The sequence below is a fragment of the Anas platyrhynchos genome, chromosome Z (assembly GCF_047663525.1).
Source record: "Anas platyrhynchos isolate ZD024472 breed Pekin duck chromosome Z, IASCAAS_PekinDuck_T2T, whole genome shotgun sequence".
Lineage (NCBI taxonomy): Eukaryota > Metazoa > Chordata > Aves > Anseriformes > Anatidae > Anas > Anas platyrhynchos.
In genome coordinates, this window is record NC_092621.1 from 70,469,067 (window position 1) to 70,482,736 (window position 13,670).

Sequence of the window (13,670 nt, forward strand, 5' to 3'; positions counted from 1 at the left end):
TTGGGGCAGAGAAGCAGACTGATCAAATTGCTAAATATTTCAGCTCCCCTCCAGTAAAATTTCCTGGCAAACCACGACATCAGATTTCTGTGCAGATGTTCATCGGGTAAACAAACACAGAGCTGCACTCCCAATCCACTCTTTAGCAAACTGGCTGGAATAGTAGCCCTCCTGCAATATAAGACCATCAGTCTTAATTACACAGATGCCTTGATATTCTTTCCCTTTCTGAGTATGCTAGGACACTGCCAGGCTACCCAAGTAAGTATCTATGCTGATAAATGATGCAGAGTAAGCCCCATTAAAAAGCTACTAGCAATTACAACATTTTTCAGAAGTGTTTCGAATATCACAGTGTTAATAATATTGAACTGGGACAACTATCCATGAACAAAATGTCACTGTAATTTTAGGTTCACCAAGTGCTTTAACTGCTTGAACATACAACCAAAGCTTTTCAGGGGGAATTATTCTACCTTTGGCTGTCTGAGGAAGAGAGAAAGCTATGCAGTAGACTTGTTTGCTTTGCAGTTCTCAGCAGGTATGACATATGTGTCCACCAGATTTTCCCACTGCAAGCAGGCATAAAATAAGACACTTGCTGTTCACAAATAGAATTCCAATTTTTTATATTCTGTTGAAAGAGAATGAGTGTGTCCAAACTAACACCTGTTGTCTGTCATTTTCCTCATTTTTTTTCCCCTAAAGTTCTTTGACAAATTAGACCTGATTTAAGAAATGTTATTTGAAAGACTGTCTCAGCAGAAAGTACTACTCCCTTTGGACAGGAAGGCTTCCTTGCTTTCCTTTTACTGTACTTTAACAAATTCCTCATCTAAACTGAAGCATAACTTTCTTCTCTGAGATATGGTAATACAGCCACCACTGCTAAAAAAAAAAAAAGAAAAATGCAAAACCACAACAAACTTTCTTTCCCTTACTTTTTTTTTTTTTTTTTTTTTGGTCAGTCTAATCTTTATTTTCATGGCAAATCTACAGACCAACATAAAGATTGCTAAAGTGCAGTGCATTTTTACCTGCATTGTACTGTCACAGATATAACTCAACATCCATAGCAGAGAACATATAGGCTTCTGGAAAGAAAACTTAAAATACTTCATTACAAAATCTTCTAAACTTGTAGTAACTTCATTAAAATTATGCCAAGTAGTAACAAGCAAAACATTTCCTCCAAGACCAAGCAAAAAAATAATATCATTCAATCAGCTGATTACTGAGTAGTTACAGAATTGGAAAGAATAACTTCTTTACTGAAAGGGTTGTTAAGCATTGGAATGGGCTGCCCAGGGAAGTGGTTGAGTCACCAACACTGGAGGTCTTTAAAAGGCATTTAGATTTAGAGCTTAGTGACATGGTTTAGTGGAGGACTTGGTAGTGTTAGGTCAGAGGTTGGACTAGGTGATCTGGGAGGTCTCTTCCAACCTAGATGATTCTGTGATTTTGTGATTCTGTGTCTTCTAAATCTTGGTCCTGGCTCATGTCTCTTTAAAAGGTACCACAATGTTTTAATTTTTTAAAGTTCTGCTGAAGCGTGGTGAGCAGGGGAGCATAGACAAGACTATATTTTTTTTTTGTTGTTGTTCCTAGAAGCAATCTTTTTGAATGCTCTAGTCATAATTGCAGAAAGACTGTAATTTATGTGACATTTATGTTAATGTTATTATTCAGAATGTTCAAGAACAAAAGGGAAACAGGTTGGATTAATTTTTAAAAAGGTGTTTATGCTATAGGAAACAATATGGGTTTTAGGCACTTCCTTGTGGAAAAAGAAGAAAAGCGTCCCTCCAGTTTACAGAGAAACAAGTGCAATATGTATACAGAGGTCATATATTACAGAGCAATGGGTGATATATTACAATATATTACTCAGATTATTGAGCTATTAATATTACAATATATTACTCAGATAATTGTATAGTTTATGAAGTGAAACCTAAGGATACATATCCCTTACTAGTGAGATTATCGTGGGAGGCTGCTAAAATACTTTATGCTGATTTTGCTGAAGTAACAGCAGAAAAATTAGTGGCTGGAATCAAAACAAAACAAAACAAAACAAAACAACGGATTAAGAAAGGACCTTAAGGAAATTGAAATTGGCCTGTAAGAAAAAACAAAGTCATTTAGCAGCACAGGAAGAAATTTCAGAAAAGTAGCATGACACAGAAAAACATGGCAAATGGAAAGGAAAAGGACACATCATAAGAATAAGTGAAAGGATTTAAATGTATAATGCAGCAGGATTTCAAAGGAAAAAAGACAGACCCTAAAGGGGTCAGATAGTAGCAAATATGAAGTAAAAATCCTGCAAAAGCTGATCATTATGCAAAAATTAAAAATAGCTACTCTATCTGTGGAAAGAAATAAAGCTTTAGATTGGGAGCCATTGGGGAAAGTTGATTTTGGGGATGATATGTATCAAAGGAGAAAGAAGCAGGAGTGGGACTGAGAACAGCTACCCCAGGGGAAGGCAGTGCTGAAAACTGCCTTTGCCATTCAGAGAAAGAAACAACCCCAGGGGATGCAAAACAAATCACTGCAAATCTCCAGCCTTTGAAAGAAAGCATGTCTGGGGATCAGAGCAGTGCACCACACAACCTTGCACCATGCCCTGAAAATGCAGCTGGGGTCAACCCTGGGTGCTGTGCTCAAAAGTCAACATCAGCAGTCTTCCTTCAAACCATGCATGCTGCATGGTGATGGAAGATGTGTTTCTAGAACTTCTGGCAGCTGATACCAATTTTAGATTTTAGCAGCCTATATGTAATTATTGCCTAGGTGACATATTTCTGGTGACTCATAACCCGGTAGAAGCCCCTGAGCAAGTTCTTCCTTGCCTGGCATCTCACCCTGTGGCAATCCTTCTGGAAATGTGGTGACAAATCTACAGCATGTGCTGAGATCAGCCATATCCTTCATCTGGTACTTCTCGGAAGAATGCACCAGATACTTCTCAGTGCGTGGGTGCACTTCAGCAAAATGCACCCAGAAAGCATTATGTTCCATAAGCCTCTTATACTGCACTCTCAGCCAGCATTTCTGAATGTGGAAAATCTTGGGCGGGAATGGGACGTATTTATGCAGTCAGTGTTACAGTGGCAAAGGATCCTGATATACACACATATATATTTCCTGTGGAATTCTTTTGATGATGTTGTCAGTGTAAGCTTTCCAAGTGAAATCAAACGTCCAGAAGTTTCTGGTTGCTACAGATCAATCTATACTTATTTTTTATCTTCTTACTAGCTTAGTTACATCTGTCAGAGTAAGATTTCTGAATTTAGGCTTTAACTAAATGAATATAAATGCAGTTTTAAAAAATTATCTAAATCCTAAATTTCTATGAAATGATTGCTTGATTAGCTCACTTTTTTGTTTTGTTTTGTTTTTAATGTTGGGATTCTGTGCAGCAAGTTACGCTGACTATTAGATTTTGATGGAGGCTGATTTTTGTAAAAAAAAGTTCATTTAGCAAGATACAGGAACTTAATTTAAAAACAAACAAACACACAGAAACAGAAAAATTAAGGTAATAGATGCTACTTCTTACTTAGAAAGTCTGTGCATGATAACCCACACTGCTGAGCTGGGGTAGTGAATACAGATATAAATGAACTAAGCTCTTCAGTATCAGCTGCATCTGTGACGGGCAGTTTTCATGGTAGGAGGCCATTGAGTTCAAACTGCAATACACCATAAGGTATCAATAGAGAAAATAATTTTCTTTACTTTTCATATCTCAAATTCCAGAGGTTGCATCAGAATAGTTCACATTTTCTACAGGCTAATTGTGTTTGCTTCAGCTTCCATCACAGCAGAAAAACAACGGCAATAACAACAACAAATCCCTACATCTGCTGCTGCATTTCCTTCCTGGCTACTCTACTGTAACCTCTCTGAAACCAATGAGGGCCCAGTGAAGGCCAGGCTGGTAAAAAAGTGACAAAGAAGAGGTCAGAAGGTAATCAAAAGGCCTTGGATAGGCCAATTTTATTTCCATTATGATAGTGAGCATTGCAATGCTCATAATAATAATAATAATGATAATAATATACACACACACACACACATATATATATACATACACACACACACATATATATATATACATACACACACACACACACACACACACACACACACACACACACACACATATATATATATATATATATATATATATATATATATATAGTAGAAAAGAAGTACAGTACATGCTACCTGGAATCTCCGGAAAAGATTCTGGTTTAAACCAAAATCTGCAAGGATTGTAGCACAGGTATCCCTCTGCTTTTTCTGTTGATCACTCTGTCTACATCTCATTTACAAAATGACAGAAGGTTTAGAGAGCATCAGTCAGAAGGATGGTCTTGCCAATTAGCTGTTTTTAACGTCTTCCTCACAGATGCTACCCACCTTGCAGGAGCTTCAAAGAAGGATTTTCTTAACGTGGGCAAATTCTGAGACAAAGTAGATTTGAAGAAAGTCCTCCAGGTTTTCGCAGCTCTTCTTTACATGTTCCCTCATTACTTTACTAAAAGTTTACTTGCTTGTTTAAATTCTATTTCTACCCCAATTTCTGTTTTGTCATGCAGAAAATCACAGGCTGGTGTAACAGTTGGAAATATCCCATTTTCCTTCATCTCTGGATTCGGGTGACAATGCTCTGTTTATGACTTCACTCTCCTTTCCTTCTTGGCCACCTGAATCCCCTTTCATTTTCAAATTCACTATTTTTAAGTCTTTCCCTCATGTACTTTTGTGAGCTTTTAAACATGTTAACAGAGACTCGGGTTGAGTGTGCAAAAAGCAGAAGCAGATGTTTTGCTGGATACATGGCAATTGTGGATGACTGGCAATGGAGCTCAGTAATGGCATCTCTTTAAAGAACATAAACCCCTAAACACTGATGAGAAGAGAAACTGCAATGCAATAAGTACTGAAATCACATGGGAGCCGCAGTTTTCCTTCTCTGTGAGGTCACTTGACGCTTGGTCTTATCACAAATACACATTGTGCAGGCTGGGTCTGGGAGATCACGCGCATCTGTGAAACACAGTAGGACATGCTTGTTGGTGTGTGGCCCACAGAGGGGACTTGGAACAGTGGTTTTGCCTGTGATTGCATGTTTTTCACCTCAGAAACAGGGAGAATTACTGGAGAGAATTGGAGCCAGTTTCAGGTAGCTGGTAATCTTTGGGGTCCCTATTGTGTTAAATGCTGTGTGCACTTACAGCAAGACACAGATTCCAAAAACATATGAACCTGACCACAGGACACCACTGAAAAGGTCACTCTTTTTAATAATAGAGGTACAATAACAGATAACAGAATTGAAGTGCCTTGCCTGAGTACCTGCCACTCTGGGGATAAATGCTCCATCTCCCATTCAGGAATCTTATCAGCACATAAACCATCTTGAAAAGGATATTCCTTCTATGAAGAATTTGGGGAAGAGACAGTGCTGCTTTCCTTGAGAGATTTGGAGGAGGAGGACTTTCTTCTCCTGAAAAAGTAATTATGAATCCATAAAAAATTATGCAGCATTGTTTTTGCCCATTTTTCTCCAATGTGTATTCAACAATATTAGTTTGCGAAGGGAGATTAGGGGGTGGGGAGGAAGAGACCTCTCTCACCTAACAATATACAACCAAGTGAGAACAGGTGTAGAATGACCTGCTCTACAGTCTGATCAGATTAACATCCCTTTGTAAGTATTGAGGGTTTATTTGCATGAATAGTACCTAGATTGTTTTTTATTTTTATTTTTGGTAAATTATTATATGAATATTTTTGGGTTTTATTTCAGTTGTTTTTCATACAGGTAAGATAGGAAGATGTGGATATCAAAAATTCCATGTCCACGTTAGCAAATACTGAGACCTGCCTGTGGGAAGAAAGAATAAAATGATGCTGTATAACAGGGGAAAAGTGTCCAGCTCAAAACACTAACCTAGAATTGCAGTTATGCACTTATATATTAACAATCTGTAATTAACCAGCAACCCAGTAAACTGTAAAATGAAGATGCATAGCAGAAATGCAACAGATAAACAGACATGAAACACCGAGAAACACCTGCAGATTTGTAAATAGCCTTCTGTAACAAATTCTGGGAGGTCTAATCCCACCTGTGCACACAGTTACTGGCACGCGTGCTCCCCTCCCAGGCCCTGGGAGTCACAAACTGCCTTTCACTCCCCCTTGTGTGGGTCCCCAGAGGTGCTCAGCAAGGGTGGGATGTGGGAGCACTCTGCCCTGGGTATACAAAAGTTTGGTCTACAGCTTTGATGTAGACATCCAGGAACCAATTCCAGGTCCATAAGATTAAAATTAAAATCAAGATTAACATGTTCCCACTCCAGAGTAGGCAATAATGAATGTGAGACTTGCTGTTTTTAAAAAATGGACCCTCACTACTCTTCTATTTTGTGGATGGCCCCTGCCTATGTTTCTGCACTGTGCATTGTACAGCATGGGAAGATTAGATTAGATCCTTCAAGCTGTGTGGTTTGGTACTAATAATTTCAGATCAGTGAGGCAAGTGAGGCTGGGAGGTCTCTGATTATATTGCTGGCCCCTTTCTTTATGAAGATGTGTCTCCCACTGAAAGTATGGGGTGAGATTACCTAATTGTGGTGGTCCCTTCAGGTTTTGCAACTCATGAATCGCTGCTCTGTGCTTTTACTGAACTTTGCAGGAATGAAAAATGGAGAGAAATGCAGACAAACAAAGAGAGAAAGAATTTAGTTTTCTCAGTTTTTCTCATTGCTTTTTCAGTTCAGGAGTGGAATTGCTTCATCAAGGAATTACTGGAGCGTAATCATCCTAATTTCTCCTCATTATTTGGGAAAGCAGAACAGCAGTGTGATTGGACTGAGGAATGAGATGGCAATCTGCCTGGGTTAATAACAAGCAAGTCTTCTTCAGTCTCTGCTTCTCCATTCTGCTCTTTCTATGGCATACAGTCCTTTACTTGTTTCAGTTCTCCACCCCATTTGATTAGGTGCCAAGAAATCCTGCATGCCAACTCTGCCATCAGGCTAGCAACATTAACTGGATGCTCAAGGCTGTCTTTTAACATACTGTGCAGGTAACTAAGTGGCTATACCATATTTCTTAGGCAGCCTTCTCCATTGTTAATGTGAGCTGAATCTTGATTTGCAGAGTACACATCCAGCATGCTATTTTCTCCAGATGCAAGGAAATTATTCTTGTTTTGGTGTAAGACACTGCTGTAAAATATATAATGCTAACCTGCACTGTGAATCCCTTTTCATGATAAGGGTAAAAGAATCTAAAGAAAACAAAACTTGAAAACAAAAAGGTAGAAAAAAGCTTGTGTCCCAGAAGAATAGTGTTTTTTTTTTTTTTTTTTTTTTTTTTTTCTCCAAAAGAAGTATTTAGGACAGATAAGCACAATTTATAGAAAAGAGGAATAGGATACATATATATATACACACACATATATATTATTAAAACTGCATTAATAGAAGTAGACTTTGGTGCATGTATGTACAGTTAAATGTGAAATACAACCTCTGCTTTTTTCCTGTCTGGGAATCACTGTTCTGCTTTGCAAGGTGACATCAGTAACAAATGATGTACAAACAGTAATACAGTAATTTGAAAATGTGAATTCTGGCAGATGTTTTGAGCATAAGGCAAATGAATGTGAATGGCTCTGTCATTTGTGGCACAGACCTTATTCATCATTTGATACTGTCATCATTGAGCAGTGTGGTGAACGCACCTACATCACGTTTGCTTCAGAAAGAAGTCTGGGTTGTCTTTTTGATAAAAAATAAAAAGTTTCAGCAAAGCTTTCAACAGAAATAATTTAGATGATTAAAGGGAGAATATGTCATGGTGTGACAGAAGTTAAACATACTCAAATCAATGGACTCCGAGTATCAATCATGTTAAATTATGACTAAGCAGCATCTGCTTAAGGTCTCCCTTTGTACCACTTTTGTGATTTTGTGAGTAAGAAAATCTGTGCTTCCATTTAACATTGTAGATAGATGAAATCTGAGAACTTCCTTCTACAGTTTGTCTCTTGCAAAATATATTAGAAGACATGGTGATGCTTAATTCAATTTCATGTCAAAATCATCTTGAAAATTACAGAATTTTAATGTTTTTCCCAAGTAATCTGAGCGTATAATTTAGGTGAAGATCTACAAAGACACAAAAGCACTTTGCTACTTCATAGCTGGACCTGAGACTCCAACAGGTATCTCTTAACCGGGAAGGCTTTGACAATTCTACAAAGCATTTAATCAGTTTGCTGAGGTGTAGCAAATGCAACTTAATTTTGGAAAAAATCGGTTGATCAAATTTTAAGGTTATTAAATTACTTGCAGGACTTAATAATACCCTTTACAGAAATTATGACAGCATTTCAGATGAAGGCATGAAACATGATGGAAGCAGTCCATTCTGCATCAGCTGGACATGAAATGCACTAGCATGTGTCTCTGGTATAACATGTTGTCACACATCAGTCTGACTGATGTAGAGAAAAAGGAATTAAACTTTTTTGGCAAAGTCCTCTGGTAATGAGAACCAACTATTTCTTCATCACTCTCTCAGACTTGTACACAGCTCTGCTCAGCTCACAGAAAGAATTTGTGGCCTTGTTTACATTAGAGATCCATTCCTTAATATCTTCTTGAAGTGTTAATAAATGAGTAAAAGGTGTTGTAAATAAAGCTGGTCAATTTATTGTGCTATGGTTGAAATATTTTTCCAGCTCCACTTGTAAATACTGCAGCTTCAGAGGTCTCTGCTGCAGCTTCTTGGCAAATATATGTCCCTTAATTAATATGTGCATGGTCTATCACTGATTACCTGTGTGGACTGAGAAATAGGAAGAAAACAAAGTCATGTCTCATCAGACTTAATGGTCAGTACAGCCTAGCTGCATGACAGGTATACCAGACAAAGCATTATTTAACTTTGTGTTATGTGAAATTGCCACTAATTCATACATATTCATTATAACTCTGAGAATAACACTGCAACCGAGCTAGCCTCCAGTATTGTATGCCTTCAGACCACAGGCAAGTTCCCTAAGTAAATTGGCTTATATATATATGACTCCCAATATTATATTTGCTCTGGACTCTGAAAGATTACCTGTTAACCAGTACATTGTAACTGCAGGAGATTCATCACAATGCATAGCTAATTGTTCTTCAGAATATTTCTGGGGATGTCCCTAAGGCAGGACTGTGGGAGTGAAGGGTGGTTGCGGGTGAAAGCAGTTGAAAATGAACTTGGAGAGAATGGCCAGGTCTGTCTCAATTTCTGCCCCAGATGAAGTTGGAGGTATTCCATCCATCTCCAGTAGGAAATTCACCATCACTGATATAATTAAATAAATCTGTGCTTGTCAGGTTTGGGGTTGGATGCACCAGTAGCTTGCTTTTGTCCTGAGCTGGGGTCAGCACCCAGACAGATGCATGGTCCAGGGTGTCCACAACTCAGGTTGTTGATCCAAAATCTGTGCCATGATGCTTTAAGTTACTGGAATGCCAAGTGTGAAGGCAGCTGATGAGAGGAGGTGAAAGCACCGTGCTGTTGCTAAAAGGTCATAGGAAAAGTTACAGGCCATAGACATGGTAACAGCACAACACACAAGTCCCTGGTTTAGCGTTGTGATTTCTGTTTGCATCTCTGAAATGTCCCTGCTGGTCTCAGTGATATACCTAATTTTTCACCATATATTGTCACTGTGCTTTCTCAGTTTGCTTCTCATTAATGACTCTGACCTAAAAGGTAAAAATAATGACAGATTTATAGGTAATTGAACTTGGTCTTTAAGATGCTTACATTAGTAAAAGTGACCTGAATTTATAGCTTGCTCAAATCCTAATGTTATTTTTCCTAAGATTTTCTAAGTCCTAAGTTCTAAGTCCTTCATCTTGGAATTGGAGAGATGGTCTTTGTGGCAGGAGAATATTAGCTGTAAAATCCGGGGAGCTGGAGGGATCAGTGGGCAGGGTAATTGTGGAGGTGGTGATTTAGAGAGATTTGCTCTCACTGTCCTGGTTGCCTTTTGTTTGCAGGGTATCCATGCTTTCCTGTGGCAGTTAGAGCTAGCAGTAATGCCCACGAAACTCCATCTCATGATGCTGTTAGCAGAGCAAAGTACGTGTTATACAGATAGCAACACTTCTCCCACCTGCCTTCAAAAGCTATGGGTGGCTGGTGATGGAAATGGGGTGTTCTTAGTGAGAATGGGTTGATGGTCACGAAAAACTATGCAGGAAAGATGCTAAGGAAAGAGAGTGAGAACAAGGACCTCTGGCTCTGCATTGATGCAGAGAACATACGAAGAGGTGGGTAGTTGTCTTTCACCTTATATATGAGTGGCTTTTCTTAAAAAAAAAAAAGGCTATTAGAGGTTGCAATATCAGAAAAGACACAAATCAAATCACTAAAATATACCATGGCATATTTTAAAGAAAATAAAGTTCCAGGTGGCAAGGGATCTTGCTTGTAGTTTGCCATTCCTGAAGTTTTGTGTTTGCTCAAGTTTTGCAGAGTCTTCCTTTAATTCATGCTTGTGTAGATTCCCCTGCATCCAGTCTCTTGTCTGGGTTACTGAGCTTCCATCCCACATTCCTGGTTCATATCACCCTGCAGACATTACAAGGGCTGAGGTAATTGACACTGTTTACATCTTCTCCTTGATTAGCATTGAAATCATTGTGCCAGTGGGATTACGTATTTAAATGAGTTAGGTAGGAGATATCTGTAATTTGAAACCAACCACCCTCAGTTTAAAAGTATTTTTTTTTTTTTTTTTTTTTTTAATATGGCAGGTACTGATGCTTTTACTGCATATTTCAGATGTCAGAAGAAGAAAACTTCCTTTCTTTTCTTCTTTCACTCACTTTGGAAACACTCTGCTTAGAGTAGGCTATGTGGTGTCACTTCCATTCTATTTCCTTTTTATGCAGCTTTTTCTATTTGTCATCCCAAAATAATTAAAAAAAAAAACACAACAACAAATAACAAGAAAATGTGACTGCAAATCTTGGAAGGCTGGATGCTCTGGATTACCTATTGTTACTTGATTACGTGTTGTTATTTTCATTGCCATTACTGACATTATACTATTTTCAATGTGTGCTTAGTGAACTGTAAATATAGGAAAGAAAAGTATAAAAAAAGGACAAACAACATGGAATATGAGCTAATGTATGGGCCAGAAGAACTTTTAATTTATATATTTTTTAAGTGATTATATTTTAAATTAATAGTTCCTTTAATTTCCAACCACACATTTAACAAAGCAAAGCTTATTAAAGATGTCAATATTTGCAGTTATTCAAATGCAAGTAAAACCCAGGCTAAGCAGTATGCATAGATATGAATTTATTCTTTCATTTGAGAAAGAGTGAAAATTAAATACAAAAGCAAGCACCTATCTCCACCTGTTAATCTATTCACAAAAATATTATCTACTACATGAATATTAATTTCTTTTATCCCTACTGATAGACTTATGGTTTAATATTGTTCAGGCATTAAGTGTCTTTCACGTTTTTCCAGATTTTTTTTCCCCCCAGCAGTTTGGGTCACTTATTAGTTTAGTATCTAAAATAGTAATATATATATATAATAAAATTAGTTTAAATTTTCCTGCTGTTAGGGGATTTAAATAAATATGTGCAGGCTAGGTTTTATTTTGATCTCCTAGGCTTTTGCACCATTCCAACTCCAGCAATTAAATGGTTTTTCTTGATGATTCACTTTTGTTGTAACTGAGCTCAGAACCATCTCTTTTGCCTTGTATAGACAGCCCTGGAAAGCTGTCTCTCCCTTTTCCTTGAGGCTTTAAAATGGAGTTATGCAGTCAACTGCATCAATAAATGAGTTTTTTTAGGGTTTTCTTTTTCTTACATAGAAGACCGCTGGGAAGAGACCTCCCTTTATTATGGTTCATGCGGTAGGATTACTGAGCGTGAAAAGTAAATTCTAACTTATTAATGTGGATAACAGCTAGCTCTCTCATGCACAAAATCTGCAGGGAAGGTTTATGAGTTTGTTTGTACATGTCTGTTTAAGATACATGTTTCTGTCTGCAGAGAGATCAGAGAGCATTCAAAGCTTTCAGGTGCATTTCACTTGAAAATAGGGGCAGTTCAGCCAAGCACGGGAACTGACCTCTTCTATCGTAAAGTGTGTACGAGCTCCTGCAGAAGTTGAGGTAGAATCAGTTCTGTGTCAGAAGAGGGAAACAGGGAAATCTCATTTTTGTCTCTTAAGATTATTATTATTATTATTGTTGTTGTCTTTTTCAATATCGTTGTACCCTCTGCTCTTGGTTTTGGAAAATCTGATTTATTTTTGTTCCTCCCCCCTTCCGCAAACAGGAAAAAAAAAACAAAAAAAAAATGGGAGAGAAAGAAAAGAGTGAGATTCCTTGAAATTCTCCAGGGAAACACTGTTGGAAAAAAAGCTCTTCAGGTCCTCTAAACATGTTATCTTGAATTACATCATAATACATAATGCAGTTATAAAACACCCTTGAAATGAAAGGCCATTCCTAATGGAAATCTGTCAGTAAATTAAGGTTGAAATTAACTGTTTAGATATCTCTAGTTTTGCCTGAATGTATTAAAAAATCAGTCAAAAATTATGTTAAAACATCTTGATTTTTTTTCCCCCTACAATCTGGCATTTCCAGGTTTTGATTTCTAATGCTACTTTAAACCCATTAAAATATTTACCAATTAGCTGAGAAAAAAATTAGATATTCATTGTTTTAAATAACTGATGGTTTTCAAATTTATTTACTTTACAGAATATTACTTTGGGGCTAGGGATCTTAGCATGGACACTTGTCTTCCAGCTGTGAACTTTCTGGTAGGATTCCAGTTTATTTCCACTTTTCACCTGCCTGTTTTTCTGTAATCTACTCTCCCAGAAGCACTTGTCAGTGCAAGGACATGACTAAAAAAAGAGTAAGTCTGATTTAATGTGCTGGTTTTGCCTGCTTGGTTATCTCCATGTCGTCAGGTCCCTGTTCGTGTTTCTCTCTGGGTCCAGGCTTTTTCATTTATCAAAGCTCATTTCATTGCCTTCTGTTCCTGCTGTTTTCATCTCTATGGCAGTTGAATGTTTTGTTCAACTGACTTCTACTCTTAACTGCAACCTGCATACTTGTCCAGAGGAACACCGTGAAACAAGGGTGTGGATCACTATGTCTGAGATCTACTTATTTGTAAGAATAGTATTGTTTTATTAGCAATTTAACAACTAGCCACTAACAAACATGCCTGCATAACTCCTTTAAAGAACAATATTAAAATACTATGACTCTAAACCCACAATTGCTCCTTATGTGGACAGTGACTTCTGTAATCATATCCTCAAAATACTGAAAGTGTATTTAATTAAAACTATGCACTCCTACCTAGGAAGTTGTAAAACAATTTTCTAGAAACAAAGCAGGTTAATCAGCTGAAGGTGACTAATATGAAAATAGAAAGCATATGTGTTCATTAGGATTTATATTTATTCCAGAGCTTATAAGTTTAAAGAGATGGTATGAATTTCAGCAGTGTTTGTTATCATGTTGGTTAGGGTGATGGACTCTTTCATAGCTCTAGTGCAATTTTTCAGTATTTTTG